Source organism: Ambystoma mexicanum, chromosome 5p, assembly GCF_040938575.1.
Source record: "Ambystoma mexicanum isolate Mex_15411 chromosome 5p, UKY_AmexF1_1, whole genome shotgun sequence".
NCBI classification, from domain to species: domain Eukaryota; kingdom Metazoa; phylum Chordata; class Amphibia; order Caudata; family Ambystomatidae; genus Ambystoma; species Ambystoma mexicanum.
Genome location: NC_090930.1, coordinates 136,718,152 through 136,725,421, shown reverse-complemented (window position 1 = coordinate 136,725,421; position 7,270 = coordinate 136,718,152).

Below are 7,270 nucleotides of genomic sequence, written 5' to 3'. Positions count from 1 at the left end.
GCCAGGAATCGATGCTTGTAGCCAGGTGCATTATGGTATGCGTAGTTTGTTGGAAATAATAATAAAGCACCAAAGTCTCGCAAATGGGAAATAAAGTTCCCAAAGTAAATATAGATGGATCCAAGAGTCTGTTGTAAATAAATGATAAACATATAGTCCAAATTGAGCGTAAATGGATGCGCCCATGGCGCAGGCATGACAATAGTAAGCAGAGGCACAGGAATTTTGGATCATCATATTGTAAGGTGCAGTTATTCTGATAGAAATATCATCCTTACACAAATTATTAGAAGCATGTTCTCCTGGCCCTTGAATTACTTCATTAAAATGGCACTTGAACTCCTTTCAACATGTTTAGGACCCATTGCTTTTAATTGCCATTAATCCATCGGCAAATGTATTCTGTGTGAGTTTCTTGACAGCCACATCAGTTATGACAAGAGATATTTGAGGGCCACAAACGCCAGGAACGTCGTTCACAACAGTAACAGGCTGACAAGCCACCCTATTCAAGGAGTGGAACCCACAAGAGCCAACCTACCTAAAGTTCAATGAACAATGATGCACCAGACCCCTTGAGTCGAAACACGTGTCGGCGGCGGACCACAAGGTTATTGCATCAAGAATAAAATTTCCTTTTTTTGAAAAGTCAGAATACAAAGAAACTTTTTTAAAGAATAAATATTATTTGCGCAAGATATCTGGGAACACAACTGAGAGATATGTGTGTTTTGTAATACAAATGAGTGATTTTCCAGTGGCATAAAACATAAAGGACTTTGTTAAGACTTGGGGCGGTATCCCAGCATAAATCCACCAGAATACCACCCAAATGAATTACTGTTACCACCACTTCGTGCGGAGGAATTTCTGCCGGATTACAACTGGTGGTAGCAGTGTAATTCTCCATTCATATTGAGTCCATTGGACTAAATGTGTTTTTCTGGCGGAATTACCGCAGATCGTAATTTGGCGTAGTAGTACAGTTGACAGCAATGGAGTTACCACCAACTTTACCACTTACTGTCAAACACGTAATGAGGCCGACATTTTTCTCTGCCTAGAAGTACGTGGCAGATATTGAAGTCTTGGACTGGTTGATGAGTTTTCTGTATAATTACATATGACATATATTTATTTTAGCCCATGTGTTTGGAAAAAGTATTGTAAGATTTTTTAAGAATTGCAGTGGCTGGGAAGAGGAAATTCCTTTCCAAACTCTCTTCTGCGACGGTAGCTCACAAAGTGGCTCAACTCATTAGTCAGTTTCGCACATGGAAAATAATGTGCGCACAACAGCCAACTGGATCCGCACATAGAGAAAAATAATTAGCGGGAACATTGACCAACACACAACCAAATCAGCAGGCATCAACACACAATCAAAATCCCAAATAAATCAACAACAGTCACACTCTACCACCACATGTAGAAATTATAAAACAATCCCATTAACAGGGAAAAGGATGGAAAGCAAAACATTCCCACCTGGCACCAACTTCACTAATACTGTGTGCCACTACTCTGTACCATGTGGTACAGAATACTCTGACACCTACTTGCAATTAATTAATTTGAACAAAATATCATCACAAATGTACTTCTATGGCATATTCTGCAATAAACAATTGACAACTCGAGTTTCAGTTCTTTAGATCAGTTGTTGATTTTAAAGGACCCAGCCTTCTTCAGGACACAAAACCATCAAGGAGGTCAGATGTATTTACTGATGAATCAAATAGACACCATTAAAAGTGTCTTTTTAGATAGCTCTTCTAGCTGAATACCTTATGCTTCTAATTACTGTACTCAGAGGTGTATTATTACCCAGTTTGAGGGGACTCAGTTGGCCTGATGAAGGGCACAGTCAGCCCTGTGTAAGGGACAAAGGGTCGTTTTGCCCCCCCCCCTGTACATTTGGCACAAAAGAAACCTAATGCCCATGCAATAGTGGGGAGTTACATCCTCCTTGCCCTTCTCTGACATCAGCGGAAGAGGGGCTACTGCACAACACATTTAGACTCAATTTTGTGCACCTCCATACTCGATTTTTGGACTAGGCCACATCCTGATAACTGAGAAGCCTTCTCTCCCCTTTGCAACGCCACGCACAGTGAACACTGACAACCCCCAACTCATCCTCCCGTGTCTGTGCCGCCCAAGCTAATTTCTCACGGATGCTCTGGTGTAAATTGTTAGTAAAAAGTGTATTATTTTCCTTCCTCTGAGATCACTGCCCTGTGTGTAACAATGGTGAATCTTGACTTGTGGCCCATCCGTCTCCACAAACCTGCTCTGGCTCCTTTCAGCCCCACCTTTGGGAGTTATTGCCTGCACAACCTTTTTGCCCCTCTATTCGTCCTTTGATGTTGCAGAAGTGTGACCCTTCCCCACTGACCACCCTAGAGTGCCCTCAATGTAACTAGTTTCATGTCATCATATATCCTGCCTAAAACCAACACCTATCATTCCATTCCCTCAAGCTCTGGGGCGCCATGACAAATAAATCATAGATTAAGCCCTCTGATAAAGCACCTGGAGGGCAAGACCCTCATACCCTTTATTTCTACAAAGGCCTGAGGCGGGAATGTGTAATTTATAGGTATCCCCACATTCTAGTATATGGTTTATGTTTTGCATTATTCACTACATGTCAGGAGATGTGTAGCTTAGTTCAGACAGAACATTCTCCTCTCGTGGACCCGGCCTGACCTTCACCTCGCAAGGATGAGCCCAGCTGGCCCACGTGATGCCTACCGGACCTTCAAGTTGGCAGCCAATCGTGTGGAGCCGGTCTCTACACTACTATAATGTATCCATGTCTTTCACCAATCCCAATGTTACTTGATATACCTATAGGGAAACTCCACTAGTGATGTTTCTAAAGCTTATAATATACTGTTTTTGTATTGTCTGGCAGAGCGCTCTCAAGGCAGCAGAATCCTCTGTATGCTTATTTCTATAAACCTTTGTTTAACTCACAACCGTTCTCCTGGTCTCATTTCCTACTGGGCTGTGTCGTTATTCTATGAGTTTGTAATTGTCTTTTGGGGAATGACCACCTTCACCTGCCAGGATTTAAAATTGTGCCCTAGAGGCTGGCCCCAGGTCCTCATGTCTTTGGCAGGCAATTCATTTGTTGAGCACGGTATGATGAATCACATTATACCGAACTGGGGTTGCGGGTGTGTCCCTCATTCTCCATGTTCAGTATCACATTATACCAAATGGGGGTTGAAAGGGTGTCCCCCGCTCCTCATGTTCGTTATAATCTGATGCATTCTAATTTTTTTAACGAAGTACATCAGAAAGACTTACATTTGCTTCCTGGTTTCCGTCCCACTCTGGTAAGGTTACAAGTGGGAATCCAGCCATCCAACAACCAACAACACTGAGTGACTACCTGGCATGGTAACAGTACATATATGTGGTCGTACGACCATGTGGTTTTCATTTTGCTATTTTGGGCTAAAAGTAATGCACACAACATCCTTCTGTTGTGAAGATGTGGAGATTCAACGTTTTTGTTTTTCGAGTTATTGTGCCTCGGTGTATACTGCTGCATTGGTTTCAGTGGTGTTATTTTAACATACAACCCATGTGCACTGCTACTCCCTAGTATGCCCACAGGGCCCACCATATAACCACAGGGCATGGACTGGTACACTACTATGGACAAAAAAACACCTTGGAGAGGTAAGAGGATTATGAGCCATCTACTTAGCACATCCTCAAAACATTTTTTAGGCGAAGCCTAGAAACACAAACGAAACAGTGCCAAGGGGCTTGCTCTGTTCCCTTTTCAATTAGTGTCCCAAACCTTGCAGCATCAATCACCAGTTACTACTCAGATTCCAAACAAGTTTACAAAAATATATATCATTTATTAATGTTCTCATCATTAAAACCTGGAGTTTGTTTACAGTCAACAATAAAAACTTCAATAACCAGGCAACTGGTATAAAGTGCAAGTGCTAATAACATGTATCCCTTCACATTTGGAGGTAAAGCAGCAGAATAAACAGAAAAAATGCAAAATATTCACAACAGATACCAAATAATAATAGACAGTGTGAAAAACCAGGAGTAAATCGAGATTGGGGTCGCTCCGGGGTAGTTTTGGGCAATGGTCACCAAAATCAACTTGATCATGCACTACATTCATTCTAATTCAAATTCAGACATACTCATTCATTCATCACTTTCCCTACACTACTATGGACAACTACCCTCTACTAATCCCACAGGGCAAGGTCTGGAAACAGCCTGACACCATGTCCGGAAAACAGCAGCACTGCCATCAATCAAACAAGGGCATAGCCTATGCTCACCCTGAGTGCATGGTTTGACATGCCATGTGGCCATGCTAAAGGGGCACCACCCTCTCCACAGTGCCAACATGGTATAGCCCACAATCACACTATTTGAGTGCACTGCACCTGGACTGTGGTCTGATGACATGCTACATAGACAATACTGCTAACTGCACTTGATGGCCTGCAGATGTTGGTCATGCCCTGTAGGTGATGCATGCCCCAATCACAGTGGCACTATCCACAGTATCTAAACAGCCTGGCAGGAGGTTGCAGGCCATACCCGATTGGTAGTTGTTAAGATGGATTTCTAGAATCTAGCCTGGTGGTCAGATTTTAGGAGGCCACACCTGTTATAGTGAACAGGGTAACTCTGAGAGGTTTGTCAAACCCAATCAAGGTAAGCATGGAGATTGGTCAAGGCTTACTCTCAGTAGAAAGTGAGTAGGGGTCGGGGGTCCACAATGAGTCCACACAGTGAAGCACACAATAATTCAATTGAGACAGGTAGGTACAAGAATAATCTATTTATTATAGGCCCAAAACACAAATTAGAAAATGAAACAAGCAGGTAGTAATATCACACAATACTCAATTATCAAACATGTATACAGTCACCTTTAGGTTTTTAGAAATACATACAATAACTTCGACAACTAGAAGAGGGTAAGTAGTGATGCAGTAAAATGAAACCAGTTCACAAGAATGATGCCCTAACTTTATATGTCTAATCCTTATGCTGTATGGAGCCGTGTGCCCAAAAGTAACAAAGCTTCTCCTTAGGAGAGGGGACTGATGTAGGAAGAGTTCTTGTGGTGGTGAAAATGTTACAGAAGATATTCAACAAGTTACAGGTATGTCAAATATTATTCCTATCTTTCAGATGCAAGCTTTTGAATCTAACGATCAAAAAGTGGTGCAATTGAATAAAACAAAGTTTATTCTAAGGTTTATTTTAAGAAGAACAGGGAGAGATGAATGTTTTGCAAGTACTTTTCTCCCTGTCACCGATATTCCCAGGTGACTAAGTATGTCAACTGGGGGTCACTGGTGGTAGGTTTCCACACCATTGGATCCAGTAGAAGGTGCCCAGAAGCTGCAGGTACAAGGATTATTCCAGTCAGTTCCAGGAGCTTTAAGGAAGGCATGGCATCAAAGTAAGACAGACACAACTGATCACAGTTCAAGGGTGTTTATTAAAAAGTAAAGTGGATGAAATAAACGCCTAATCTAAACCTAAATCTAAGAGGAGAGTAAGCTACGACCATCCAATAAAAATAATATAGCCCATGGGGAGTCTAGTCAAACAAAAAGGGCCTATACTAAAAAAGAAACTCTTGCCAATCCTTACTGCTATGCTACAAAATAGTGTGGGATAATGTTCACCAGAAAAGAAAGAAGTGTTAACAAAATGATGAAACAGGATGTTATAGCTGGGGTCTCCCTTCGCTACGTTTTTAGCATGGGACAAGACGGGACTCTTGAGCACAGCACACACCTGGGCTTCTCCAGTACGAGTTTACAGTTCCTTTTCTTCGATATCAGGGCCTTCTGTGCCCAAGTCTCTTTCATGCAAAGTCTCTTGCCTCAGAGGGCCTGATATGCCAAGAAATAACAAAACAAAAGTTATTTCTACTAGTTTTCACTTCTGGTGATTATTGCTCACCCTAGGATCCCCATCAGCCGGGCTCCGATCCTTCTCTCAACGATAGCCTCCCTCAGTCGTGCTCAGACCAACCACTCACTGTGGACATCCCTCGGTCAGGTTCACTCTTGTCGTTACAATGTTCATGGGAGTATTACTGTTCAGCTTACTTCACAGGCATCCCTCAGTCGGGTTCCCATTTGCCACTCTAACACTATGTCATAATCGCATCAGAAAGCGGGGTCCCATTCCCCTAGCTTTCTCTCGGCATCCCTCCGTTGGATTCACATTTGCTATGGTTCACAGTTCAACAGCAAGTCATTCTAGACCCCTTAGGTTCTTCCCTTTACCTAAGTCCGGGTCTCAGCCCCCAGTCAGGTTTTCTCTTTAAGCCCCCAGTCAGCTTTCCCTAAAGCCCCCAGTCAGGTTTGGCAAAGTTCACTCACCACAATGTTCTGGGGTGTGTTAGGGTTCACCTCAATTCGCAGGCATCCCTCAGTCGGATTCACAGCTGCCTCCACGCCGTGTCTATTCCATTCTATTCTGTTCAAGTGAATTTGTATATAGCTCCAACACGCCCGGAGGACTCAGGGCGCTCACATAACAACAACAAACCGAGAGCACATAAAACGTCCTAGGTCTGTGTGATGGAATTAGGTTCCTAATTTCCTCCTCCATTGAACAGATATGTCTTCAGAGCTTTCTTAAACTGAGCAATTGACGGGAGCTGTATAAGTGATTGTGAAAGGTCATTCAAAACGTTCGGGCCCATACATTAAAGCTTGAGCCTCCAAATCTCTTTAACATAAATCTTGGCTACAACAGTAAATCCTTCTTATTGGACCATAATGTATGCCTAAATGGTAGTCTCCTAATCTACGTGCTGAGCTAGATTCGAGCATCACCTGCCAGGCATTTATAAACTAGACTTAATGCTTTAAAGAGAATCCTCTGGTGAAGAGGGAGCCAATGCAGCTCCCTGCGCGTGGAGGTAATATGATCTCTACGCTTTAGGCCACATATGGATCTAGCTGCACCTTTCTGAATGGTCTTCAGCCTTTTTACGTTAACATGTGCTGAGCCGACCAGTAGCCAATTACAGTAATCCAGCCTTTTATTAATTGTGGCTGCTGCAATCAGGACCCTGTTTTCTTCCAATAAATACAGACATATCTGCCAGAGTAGCTGTGTCATATCGGCACAGCTGGAATTCAAATGGGACACAAACTTGTTAAAATTAAGGTTACAATCAAAAATAACCCACAGAGTTTTAACATGGCCAGAAACTCGTATTATGTTAACCCCAATTGAG